Source organism: Papio anubis, chromosome 9 (genome assembly GCF_008728515.1).
Source record: "Papio anubis isolate 15944 chromosome 9, Panubis1.0, whole genome shotgun sequence".
NCBI classification, from domain to species: domain Eukaryota; kingdom Metazoa; phylum Chordata; class Mammalia; order Primates; family Cercopithecidae; genus Papio; species Papio anubis.
In genome coordinates, this window is record NC_044984.1 from 61,353,434 (window position 1) to 61,367,617 (window position 14,184).

The 14,184-nt window shown below is 37.8% G+C and overlaps 1 protein-coding gene across 2 annotated transcripts in view; it reads right to left on the reverse strand.

The window, feature by feature from the left end:
• GRIP1 (glutamate receptor interacting protein 1) overlaps window positions 1-14,184 on the reverse strand; it is a 720,325-nt gene that overhangs the window by 628,823 nt on the left and 77,318 nt on the right. The gene's annotated exons all lie outside the window — the stretch shown is intronic.

The window sequence follows — 14,184 nt, forward strand, 5'->3', positions numbered from 1 at the left end:
TTAGTGCACTTCCAAAAAACTCTTGAATTCCTTATTGTTATGTTTGTCATTACATTATAGAACCCTAAAACAAATACATAGTTCAGATTCTAGCTCTGAAGCTGTAGTCTTGGTAACTTAACCTCCTTATTCCTTCTTTTCCTTCATCTCTAAGATGGGTCCAATTATAATACCTACCTTTATTATAGATTTGTTGTGAGGGCTAGATGAAATATATGTAAAGCCTCTAGTATTATAATGTGCATTCAATAATTGTTCACTCATTATTTTTACTTATTAAGTTTAAACTTTCATTATTTTTATTTATTTATTTTTTTTGAGAGAGCGTCTCACTCCAGTGCAGTGATGCAATCATGGCTCACTGCAGCCTTGACTTCCTGGGCTCAGGTGATCCTTCCATCTCAGCCTCCCAAGTAGCTGGGACTACAGGTACATGCCACCACACCTGGCTAATGTTTTTTTTTTGTTGATTTGTTTTATAGATGAGGTCCCACCATGTTGCTCACACTGATCTCAAACTCTGGGCTCAAGCAGTTCGCCACCTTGACCTCCCAAGTGCTAGGATTACATGTGTGAGCTACTGCGCTTGGCCTAAATATTTATTATTAAGTTTGATTATAAACTTAGTAAGTTTCCAGTTACGAACATTTGTGCTTACAGCTTACTATATCAACCATGGATCTCTAGGTGTGAATTGTTAAGTGTGACAGAGAACTTTTTAATGCTATGTTTGTGAATGTGTATGTATATAATTATTAAAATACACATTCAACTTTAATTAATATTAAGTTATTAATATACCTACATATTACTGATTACAAACTTAAGGCAACACTTAAAAACTTCAGAGTAAAATTAAGTGTGCTATTGACTGTTATTTATTGTTTAATCAGGATCTTGCCCCTTTCTCTTTTCTGTTTTCAGATGGATCTTTATTTAGCACCTTGAATATGTAAAAGTCCCGGACCCCTACACATTTACTGGCTCATTAAAGTGTGTTTGCACTTTTTTAATCTGTCGTCTTCTTTAACTGACGTCTTAATGCCATGGCTTCATAGGGGGTGCCCAGTTCTTTCTGCTTCCTGCCTGTTTTTTTTTTTGCAGAGAGGCCACTTTCGCTTTTTAATATTATTTGGTCTAAGTGGCACTGTTTAACAATAAGACAGGCACGTTGCAAAGGCCTCATGCTTGAGTCAAGATCTGTAAAATGTTCCCCACTTACTATCTTCTCCTAATCAGAAAGGTCCTCTCCACTTGACCCATTTTTCCTGTCTCAATTCCTTTCCCCTTTGAAGTTCAATGTGGAAGTTTCTTTGCATAAAATTGTTTACGATAATATATTAATCCTCTTAGTAGGTTTCCATCCATTTCAAAAACTTCCCTCTCCTGAAGATTTCCTCTTATTGTTAAAGGAAATAGGCTGTTTTCTTTCTAAATTTTAAACTGTTAGCTTGGGCTATGCTTGCATCACCACTACCACAGCTACAGCAAAGATAGAAAGATTTTAATATCCCAAAGGGAGGAAGAAATATAGAACTATAAATATATATATATGCTATTCGAGTAAGGCTGACTTCAAGGGTAGGCTCTCAGGCAAAACTGGCCTATTTATGGATGACCTTTCTTTTTTTTTTTTTTTTTTTTTTTTTTGAGGTGGAGTCTTCACTCTGTCGCCCAGGCTGGAGTGCAGTGGCACCATCTCGGCTCACTGCAAGCTCCGCCTCCCGGGTTCGCGCCATTCTCCTGCCTCAGCCTCCCGAGTAGCTGGGACTACAGGCGCCCGCCACCGCGCCCGGCTAATTTTTTTGTATTTTAGTAGAGACGGGGTTTCACCGTGTTAGCCAGGATGGTCTCGATCTCCTGACCTCGTGATCCGCCCGCCTCGGCCTCCCAAAGTGCAGGGATTATAGGCGTGAGCCACCGCGCCCGGCCTGGATGACCTTTCTGATTCAAAACATCAGTCTCTACACTACTAGGCTACTTTCTGAAAAGTTTTTATGACAACTCTGCATAGAAATCCACCCTTTTGAAATACGTTAGAGTAAACAAACAACGTTCTTTAGCAATGCATTTGTTCGTTTGATCAATATTCAGCTGTTAATCAGTGATTATTTTCTGGATGCCAGGCACTAATGGCAGTAGTGATAGCATTCAGAAATGCACAGAGTAAACCCGCACTTGCTGTCATGGAGCTTAGAATTTAGTGGGGACACAGACACGAAACAAATACCTATGTAAGTATTCAATGAATATTTGATGAACAAATGAGCTTTAAAAAAATTGGGGCCAAGAGTATTCCCAAGAGAAAGAGAAAGGCAGCTGATTAAAACAAACAGACAAAAAATCCTTCTAAACTTCCCAAACTCGTGACCTTCTATAACTTGGTCTATAACATCAACAGATACAGGTTTAACCTATTTTTGTAGTTTTTCCTTAAACTTAACTACTTCTGATATCATTGTTTCTGGAGCAAGCTGCTTATAAAATTCCAAATAACAAACTGTAAATGGTCATTTGGAAACATATTTGCAGGTGGGGCTTGCATTTTTCCATGTAAAGTCATTCATCCTTTTTTTTTCCTACCCAAATTCCCTGCCTCCTACTTCCCTAGCACTGTTTGTTGCTCATTTTTTCTTTGAAAACTCTGTTTTCTTGGTGTTGCTGACACCCATCTCCCCTGGTGTTCCTCCCTGTTCTGTGTTTGCTCCTCCTCCATCTCTGCTCTTCAGGAACATGAGCAACAAACAGTGCCAAATGCTGGTATTGCAAAAGGAAGTATTATATATGCTGGTTCAGAGTTTAGTTTGTATGGAAAATACTTTTTATAAATTCTCCTAAAATATTCATAAACCTGTTATTTTTGAACAGGTCACAAAATAGGTATATCTTGTGGACACACAGATGGAATTTTGTACCACTTCTCAGTTAACTCCAACCTTGATCACTTTTCTAGATTTCTCTTATTTCTCAGGCCCTTTCCTTACAGGGGAGGGAGCTGACTACTGATTAAGAGGGAGTCAGAGTAGCCAGGGAAGGAGGAGGGAGGAAGACTTCAGGTGAAGTTCCTAAAAGCTCACATTTCATTTGCAGTCTCTACTAGGGTTTCTCAGCCTTGGCACTGCTGACATCTTGGTCTGGGTAATCTTGGCTGTGGGGCTGGTCTGAATATTATAGGATGTTTAGCAGCTTCTCTGGCCTTTCTTCACTAGATGCCCCCATTTGTGTCGACTAAAAATGTCTGAAGACATTGTCAGATATCCCCTGAGGGGCAAAATAACTCCCCAAGTTGTAGCTGAGGACCCTTGCTTCATACTCCTTCCCTAAGCAATCCCATCCACAATCTTTGAATTAATTATGACCTATATGTTAACATACTCATGACTCCAGTTTAGACCTAATTTCTGAGCACCAGTGGTATGTCTTCTTGGATATTTCGAAGAGATTGCAAAGCCAAAAAAAGTCCAAATGCTGATCTTCTTACCACACTGCTGCTCTCGATGTTTCCTATCTCTTGAGAAGGCACCTCCATCTACCCATCTCCCTCACTCCATGTTTCTAGTCAATTGCTAAGTGCTGTTGATTTTGCATTCCAACCCTACCCCAGATTCCTTCCCTTCTCTCCGTATTTACAGCTCCCACCACTTCAGGTCAAACCATCATCATCTAATGCCTGGATAACTTGTGAGCCCTACCCTAAACTTCAGGAACTTTTGCTTCTGTACAATTCATTCCCCACATGACTCAGAGAGTCTTGTCAAACAGTAAATGTCAACAAGCCACTTGCATGTGCTTCTATCTGTTTTCAGGTTAAGGACCCAAATCCTTAACAAGACTAATAACCTGTGTGATGTGGCTGCTTACCTTCCTTCTGTTTCCTAAACATACCATGTATTTCTTGCTACCTCTATGTCTCTGCACATGACTAGAATATTCCCAGTTACCTCCTTCCGATCACCATCTGAGCTATTTTCCACACTTAAGGATGTATATATATATATATTTTCTCTCTCATTTGAAATTTTACATTATAATGCTACTATAATGAAGATGGTGATATCAGCTTCATATTTTTGTGTATACATGCTTATATGAAGCTAATTAAACATGACAACATGAATATCTATGTACATACTTTTCTAAAAATGATCATGTATTTGTAAAAATATTAAACTAGCCTAAAATATTTTTAAAAATTAAAAATTAAACTAGCCTAAAAAATGAGAAAGTGGAGAGAGATACATATATATTTGAAGCTGCTTTTTAAAATGATATTTTCTATTTATCAATTTTTAATGCATGTTTTCTGGGTTTTTTTGTTGTTGTTTTTCTTCACAGTGTATCAAGATATTTGAAAAAATACTCTGGCAAGAAAATGTACTGTATCATAAAGATTCAAATGGAGATAATTTGTGGCTACCGAGCCAGGAATGTGTATGAGTCATAAATTAAACCTGACAAACCTGTCATAAAATATAAGTTTTAATAGATGCATAATCTGTGCTTTCATGACTGTGTCAGAATCAATAATACATCATCTGCTTTTTTTTAGATTGGCTCACATAAAGCAAAACTGTGAAAGTAAACACATTTTTTTAGTTCATGAGCAAAATTTTAAAATGTGAATGTGGCTTAAGCAAAAAAACCAACAAAACTATATATTAAATTATAGAATATGGAATATGAAAGTGGTTGTTTAAAAAAGAAATAGCCCATAAAAAATTAGGAGATAAATGACACATTGGAGAAAGATGGTTAAATATATAACAGGCAAATAGTTAATTTCTTTAATATACAGGCGCTCCTACATATAAACAGTTTTAAAAGCTTACCAATTTAAAACGGGAAAGAACATAGACCAACATTTTTAAAAGGAGATTCAAATGGTAAGGACCTATTGAAGACATTGTTCATCCATCTAGGAATAAATTGTAACTACAAATAAAGTTTTATGTATTACGTGGGAAATTATTTTAAAAAGTAACAATAATAATAGATACCTGATGCTGGAGAGTGTATGGGGTACTGGGCACTCATTCTCTGTGGATGGGACTCTGGAAGCCCCTTTCATAATATGCATCAAAAGCCCTAAACTCTATTTCCCATTCTAGCAATTTATCCTAAGGAAATAACCAGTTACCAGGATGATGATTTCGACACCAGAAAGGTTATCTCAGTATTGTTTATAATACCTAAATACATAGAAGCAATATGAGTATCCATTAATAGATATTACAGTTTATCCACACAGTGGAATATTATTCACTTCTAAAAATGATACCTTAAATTTATTCACATGAAGAAAGTATTTATGATAGATACTTTCTTCATAGTATCTATCATAATGTAGAATGTAGAATATACCTAGGTCAAAATTGTAGGTCAAAATGTAGAATATACCTAGGACCCAAATCTTGGTTCCTGATACCATTCTCCAATAATAGAAACCAGGGCTCCTTGGAGAAATAGCTGATTCTAGTACTGGCACAGGAAACATAAAGGATGAAGAGCATTTTTTTTATTCCCAGAAAGTATGAAAGTCTTCAAAATCGAAAAATGCTGGGTATGCTGGCCCACGCTTCTAATCTCAGCACTCAGGGAGGCCACGATGGGAGGATTGCTTGGGTCAGGAGTTCAAGACCAGCCTGGGCCACATAGTGGTACTCCATCTCTATAAAAAAAATTAGCCAGGTGTGGTGGTGTTTGCCTGTATTCCTAGCTACTCAGGAGGCTGAGGTGGGAGGATCACTTGAGGCCAGAAGTTCCAGGCTGTAACGAGCCATGATTGTGGCCACTGCACTCTAGCGTGGGTGACAGAGTGAGACGTGTCTGTAAGTAAATAAATAAATAAGCAAAATCCATATATTTAATTCAAAGAGACACAAGAACCAACTGAAGAGCTCCCAGTGACCAACGATGGGACAATCTGAGCAATGAAACAATTTTGTATTATAGTCATAATCCAAAACATATAATAAATATTTATGAGTGTGTACTAAAGTACATAATTGAATAAACAAATAAATGAGGACTAGAGACAAATCACCCAAGCAGAAAAGTTCCAGATAATTTATGCAGATACTGAACCCTCAAGGAGATGGAATATAAATCTCCACTTCTTAAGTGTGGTTTATACATAGTGACTTCCTTCCAAAGAATATAGTATGGAAAGAGGAGAAAAATAAGTTTACAGTGAAGAAATCTGACATATACTACCTCAGTCATGTGATCCAGGTCAATATCAACATAGATAATTAATGTTGATAGTAGGTGCTCTTAATATGATGTGATGAAAATGGCACTTTACCTCTGTGGTCTTACTCTTCAGAACCTATGACCACAGTCTGAACACGAGACAAACATCTGACAAGTCCCAATGGAGGGACATTTGCAAAATGCCTGACCTGTAACCCTCAAAACTGTCAAGGTCTTCAAGTCATCAAGAACAAGAGAGGTCTAAGAAACTGCCATAGCCAAGAGTCGCATAAGGAGACGTGATGACTAAGTACAGAGTGTAAAGCTGTAATATATATAATCTAATATATATATATTAGATTAAAACTAAGAAAATCTGAATAAAGTATGGCCTCTGGTTAACAATAATGTATCAATATTGATTATTTAATTATAATTGCGACAAGTCTGAGATCAAGGTATTTGGCAGGGTTGGTTCCTTCTGAGAACCACGAAGAAAGCCTATGTTCCAGGCCTGTCTCCTTGGCTTATAGGTGGCTGTCTTCTCCTTGTGTCTTCATGTATCTTCCCTCCACATGTGTCTGTATTGATATCCTCTTTTTAGGACACCAGTCATATTGGATTGGGGACTTTCCTAATGACCATATTTTAATTGAATTACCTCTTTAAAGACCCTGTCTCAAATATGGTTGTAGTCTGAGGTCCTGCAGACTAGGGTTTCAACATATGAATTTTGTGGGGGACACAGTTCAGCCCTTGGCCCCAGGTTTCTTACTATCAGAGAAAGAAGTTAAAAATAAGCAACAGAGGAGGGCTAGAGTGAACCCCGTGTTGATTGAGTCAGCGGTATTGGTGGGGACTCTTGTTTAGTTTGTGTGTGTGTGTGTATACACACACACACACACACACACACACACACAGATAATAGAAATAAATATAGATATGTTATGTCAGCTAATATATATACACATATTGCACAGCTCTGTATGCTGAGGGGACCTTGATGCAGTGACCTCCCAGTAGTAGTGACAAGCATGCCTGGTGCCCAGATCGTTTCTAAATACCATTCCCTAATAAAAGGAGAAATAGCTGCTTCTAGCACTGGGACAGGGAAAATAGGACATTATCCTGGGAGAAAATTTAAGGAGAAATGGTGTATGTACATAGCCTCAATGTATCTTCTTCTCCTAAACATTTATGAATTGTGTGGTGGTTTTAACATCTGTCTACACTCATTTATATGCCTCTCTCCAAGAGGTGGAGCTCAATTCTCTGTCACTTAAGTGTGTACTTAGTGATTCACTATTTTAGAAAGAGAAACAGAGGAACTGTACAGTGGAGAAACCTGGCAGATACCACCTTAACCAACTGCTCTAGTTGAACATCTCTAGTGATAAATCCTGCTGATATCATCTACTCCTGGTATGTTGACGTGAGAGGGTGATTTACCTCACCACCCTCCAAAGTCTATAACCCCAGCCTGTTAATGAAAATAGCAACAGCAAAAAGCCCAAATGGAGGGACCTCCAATGGAATACCTGATCAGTTTGCTTCAAAAGTTTCAAGGTCATAACAAAAAAGGAAAGACCAGAAGACACTAAATAGGCTTGATGACTAATGCGACATGCTGTCCAGGAGTGGAAAAGGACATTAGTGGGAAAATTGGCAAAATCCAAAAAAAAGCCTAACGTTTGGTTAATAGTATTATAGCAATGTTAATTTCTTAGCTTTGATAACTGTTACTTAAAATGGTAATATTAGAGGAAGGTGCTTGAAGGGCATATGGAAACTCTTTGTACTATTTGCACAACTAACTCTTTTGTAAATCCAAAATTATTGCGAAATAAATAGGTTTTAAAATATAGCATACATAATAGCATTAATTCACTCAAAAGCTCTTCCATGTGCTAAGAATACTCAACGAATAAAACAGGTAATTATGCTTGCTCTTGTAGAGCTTTCATTTTTATCACCAATCGATCCTTTTTTGTTAAAAAATGTAGTATAGGACGGGCGCAGTGGCTCACGCCTGTAATCCCAGCACTTTGGGAGGCCGAGGCAGGTGGATCGCTTGAGGTCAGGAGTTTGAGACCAACCTGGCTAACATGGAGGAACCCCGTCTCTACTAAAAATGCAAATTTAGCCAGGCATGGTGATGCACGTCTGTAATCCCAGCTGTTGGAGAAGCTGAGGCAGGAGAATCTCTTGAACCTGGGACGTGGAGGTTGCAGTGAGTGGAGATTGCGCCACTGCACCCCAGCCTGGGTGACGAGAGTGAGACTCTGACTCAAAAAAAACAAAACAACAAAAAAAAGTAATATATACTATCATATCTATTTTGTTTATAAGTTTCAGTTGGATGATAAATGGAAATATTTGGATGAAGGTGCTATTATTTGAAAGAGAAAGTATGTAATTTAGACCAGAATATGGAGTTTTAGAGATAGAAAGGTCTTGCAGAGATTATCTCTTTTAAATCAGTGGTTCTCCATGTGCGCTCCAGGGCCAAGCAGCAGCAGGGCCTACGAACTGGTTAGAGATGCAAATTCTCAGGCTGAAACCCAGTTTTAGCAAATTAAAAACTCTGGTGATCAGGCTCAGCAATCTGTATTTTAACAACCCCTCAAGGTGATTCCACTGCTCCAGTCCCAGTATCCTCATAGGTGAAAGAATAATAATACCAACCTCTGATAGTTTATGTATAATGTGTGTAATGCAAACCAATTTAGCAATTTACACGACACATTGTAAGTTGTTCATGAAAAGATATCAATTAAGACTAGATACCACCACCCGCTTAAATGTCTTCATGGCTAACTCCTTTACCTCCTCTGGGGCTTTGCTTGAGTGGCACTTTATCCATGAGGCCTTCTGTGGCCACCTTCTTTGCAAATGCACCATGCCTTTCTTCCTTTAGTCCTTCTTCCTGGAACTTGCAATCTCCTTTTCTCCTTCCCTCATCCCATGCCCCCCTGCCTCCCCCATAGCACGTATCTCCTTCTAATAAATTATATATTTTACATATTCATTATGTGCTTTTTAAATGTCTGTCTTCCTCTGCCAGATTGTAACTTATCAAGGGAAGGGAATCTCTGCATTCACTGATGCAGGTCAAGTGCTAAAATCAGTGCCTGGCACATAGTAGGCACTTAACAAATGTTTGTTCCACATTGAATGGTTGATATTACTGTCTGATGAAAGTGGATTACAAATTATTCTTTAGGCACTTCTGGGGTTCTGCATATTTAATTTGACTTAGGATAAGTTTCTTTAATTAGGCTGTGTTTTTGGTACTGACTGATGGTCTCCCCACCCCAGAACCACCAGCTTACTGGTGTGGTTGAGGCAGGGATGGGGTGTACCAGGATACTTGGCCACATTTATCTTTCTCCTAGGGATCTAGTCCTAAGTGGCTGGATTCTGGGAGAAATTTCACGCACAAAAGGACTGTGTAGCTAAAAGAGTTTAAAACTCATTTGTCTGTACCATTTAGTACAAATGAGTTTGTTTTCCCAAATATTGCTGAACTGGGCAGCAATTTTTTATTGGTGAGAGTGATAGTTAAGATTTACAAAGTTGTTCTTAGCAGATGGAACCTAATAGCGATGTCATGAGGAAAGAATTAGGAGAAGGGAAGAGATGAGACAGAAGGGATTTAGATGGACCAGGCAGATCCACTGATAGTGGAAAATAAAAGTAGGAGAGGTGATAAAGGCAAAGTCCACATGAAGAGACGGCCTTGAAACCCAGTATGAGAAACGCAAACTCTGTGCAGAGGAGTCAGTGGAGAATTCTCAGAGAAGTGCTGTGACAGCTGCAAACAAGATGGGTTTTGGCAATACTTTTTAACAGTTTTGGGGTTCGGAAAGAACTGTTGAAATCTGCTAAACAAGAGACCAGATTTTGAGTGTGAAGTTTTACTAGAGGAGCTGAGAAAGACCATATCCTTATTATTTAGGTTATCGATGGTGTGTGTGTGTGTCTGACACACACTTTTTCTTTGGCTTGTCATTTAGTGGCTGATACAGAGTTACTCAGTGTTATTCAGTTTTGTCTACTTTTTTTTTTTTTTTTTTTTTTACATTTTTTCTAATCTTTTATAGTGCTGCCTCTTTAATCTGTCATCTTTGGTGAGAACAGGAGTCCTCATAAGAAACCACTAATACCCGTGAGCATCAGAGCAGTAACAGAATTATATCCATACTTTGGTGATAGCATTTCTAAAAGCCTGCCTTCTATATTATTTTGCTGAGCAGAATTTAAATTTTCCAGATGTCTCAAGGATAACCATTGTGAGCATTGTGATTTACGCTAAAAACAAACAAAAAGCAACATGCCTCTCTAAGCTTTAGTTTCCTTGTCTTAAAATGGAGATGATGACGTTGCCACCCAATTCACAGATTGCTGCTAGGATCAAGTGAGATAATCCTTATGGGGTGCTTCCTCTGTGCCTGGCTAAGTAGTAAGTCCTGAATGAATGATGGCTGCTAGAGTCACCATTAACATCATCATCCTCTGGCCTCTCCAGCTCTTTACCTCTGCCTGCCTTGTCCTTTTCCTTCATAGCCTTTGCATAATCATAGTTTTTGTCTCACCTGGGTTATGTCTGTCCTTTTCACGCTTGTGACAAATGGTAGACACTCAATAAATGTTGATAAAATGAATCCTTGAACATATGACTTTTTTTTTGTTTTGTTTTAAATGAAAAGGCATTCTCCATTTGTTGCTGGCTAAATGATTTCTTTGGAGATATGGTACAATTTCTATGTTTAAAAAATTTACTTCAGTATAACATTTCCCTTCTGATTTGGGTTGCAGCTATACACAACAAACTTTGGAATTTAAATATCTATGTGTGGCATAGTCAAGCTCTATAGCATATTTTTAAAAGTCCTCATGTAGCTCTAATCGTAAACTTGAATAATTTTGCAAGTGTGCACAATAAAAATGGACTAAAAACAGAATCTGTTTACTCATCAGAATCATGTTCCTTTCAGTATTCTAGGCCTGGATCATGTATGCAATTTATGAAATCATTCATCCAGCAGCAAATAGAGAATGTTTTTAATGAGATGTCAAATCAGATTGAATTGTGGTCATGAAAGATGTTGAATATATTGAGTCATAGAAATTTGAACTCTATTGAGATGAAATATCATGTTTTGTGTTAAAAACAGTAAATGTTTTCTGCCATTCATATTTTGTTCTTAAGTCCTATTTTACCATAGCTAAGCGCAAGGTGATATAATCAATAAGGGGAAAAATGAGCAAATTCTGGTGGTGGTGTTTATACTTTTGTTATAAAAAGAGATTATTGTTTACGCTTTAATTGGGTCTCAAGCCATTTGTAAACAATACTGCATGTGATTCTTATTTATGATCTCAAGTTTTGAAACTCTTGACAGTTATAACGGAGAAACTTAGTGCTTTAATGGCATAATCTATTTATATTTATTTATATTTTACCAGGATCTCTGATAACCTCACTATATAAGATCCGAAGAATACTTTTCAGTCTTCCTCTTGTTTAGTCTGTCACCAGGATTCCATCTGATGGCCACTCCCTTCTTGAAACTGTCTCTTCTCTTGACTTCAGCACATGGTTTTCCCTCAAATGTTCTGGCTGCTCCTTCTCTGACTGCTCTGCTCAGCTGTTCATCTGGCAGTCCCTCAAGGTTCAATCCCGGTGCTTCTTTCTTTTCCCCATCCCTCCTCTGACCTTCCTTTCCTTCCCTGCTTCTTCCCTGTCCTCTCCTCTTCTCACTTTACACTCTTTTTCTAAAGCATCTTGTCTATGCCTCAGTCTATCATAAATTTCCTGTAGCATGCTATTAATTTCAAAATTAGAATCTTCAGCTCAGATATCTTCTCTGAATACCAAACTTGGCTATCCAAATGTCTTCCCTTTGCCTCTAGGGCACCTCCGTTGCCAATTTAAAACCCTCTTCCTCATCACCACTGTCCATCAGGTCTATAACCTAGAAACCTAAGAGATAACCTGATAGCACCTCTCTTTTACTTACCCTTCAAGTCTACCCAGTCACCTGTTTATGTTACTCCCTGATGGCTGTCAGATCTGTCCAAGTCTCTTCTTCACTCCTGTACCTCTCCAGATACGCAAGGCTAAGCCAGCAGAGTCGTGCAAATGGACTACAACAAGGATTGCTGTTAGGGACTAGAATAATCTCCAGACTAGTTTTTCACATCATCACTTAACCCTTGTCCACATTGCAGCCAGAGCAATCTTTTTAAAACAGACATTTGATTGTGTACTCTTCCCCTTTTTAAGTAAAAATCCTTAACAAGGCCACACGTTCCTGTAGGGTCTGGCTCCCACTGACCCCTCCAACCTCATGGCACAAGATGCTTCTCCCCATGGTTTCTGTTACAGCCACATGTTCATTCTTTCCGTTCTCGGAAATGTGCCCTGTTGCCTCCTGCCACGGAACCTTTATGTTGCTATTTCCTCTGCCTGTAATGTTCTTCGCATTCCCCAGCCCATACTTCACTCCACTTAGTTAACTGCTTCTCATCCTTAACTTCTCCATTTAAATCTTCAAAGAAATTAATACCACTTAAATATTGTTAATATCAGTGAAATATTACTATATCACAAGATTTTATATTTTGTTATTAATATAGTTGAGTCTTCATTATGTTTTTATCACACTTCATAGCATTTAACACAGCTCAAATTCAGCCTTATTTATAAGTTTATTTGATTAAGATTTGCTGAACTATAAGCTCTTTGACAGCAGGATCATGACTTTTTGTTCATCGTTTTCCTCCCATTGCCTAACGTGGTGCTTGTATAAGGTAGGTCTAGATAAATGAGGTCACATGACTAAATGAAAGGCAAAAATACTAAAATATTTGCAGATTGGTCTTCCAGATGGCAGATTTGAGCTGGTTGATCTTTCATGGCAACACATCATAGCAATTTCTTCAGAAGCAGCTTTTATCCTATAGGATGAATGTAATGACCAACCTACACATTGGCCACTGTCTCAAATATATAGAAATGAATGACCATGTACTTTTTAATATTCAATAGTTTTTTTCTTAATAAATGTAAGAAAATTGAATGTTAATGTGTCAAAGTTTTGGCTATAACTTGGTTTAACTTGTGATCTAGTATTGACACACACAGACACACGCACACACACACAAACTTTAGGAATTAATATTTTCCATTGCTATGTGCGGTATATTCTACTGCTTTCTATTCTGTTGTCTTCTGATCTTTTCTATTTTATGCTATTCTATTTTATTTATTAATATTGGTTAGAACTCATTTAATTTCACAGCTGTGAAAAATTTATTTTAGAAAGTATTTTAGAGCTATGACTTTTAATAGATATAAATGTTAAAACTGAGTAATAAATTGATTAAAAGTAGATATAGGTTTTCTAATTTAAGCATATTATTTTGACTACAAAAACTATGTTTTTGAGGGGCTAGAATACATTTTTATTTAGAATATAGGAAAGTTAATACACTAAATTGTATTACAATTGTAAATTGTACATTAGTGTAAACTGTACACTAGCTAGCATTTTGAAATATTAATTCTGAGAACTATTAGCTGTTTTGGATTTCCCTTTATTTTTGCATCTAAAATCATGGAGTGCAACATGGTCTTTAAATTTGGCTTTCAGTCTATAAGTCAGAAAGATCACAAAGTTTTTGATAATGATTTGATGGAGTTTTGAATAGACAAAGACAAATATGAGAGTGGGAACATTGAAAGGAAGTAGTGGCCAGGCGCAGTGGCTCATGCCTCTAATCCCAGCACTATGGGAGGCTGAGATGGGCAGATCACGAGGTCAGGAGATCGAGACCATCCAGGCTAACATGGTGAAACCCTGTCTCTACTAAAAATACAAAAATTAGCCAGGCGTGGTGGTGGGCACCTGTAGTCCCAGCTAGTTGGGAGGCTGAGGCAGGAGAATGGCATGAACCCAGGAGGCGGAGCTTACAGTGAGCCAAGAT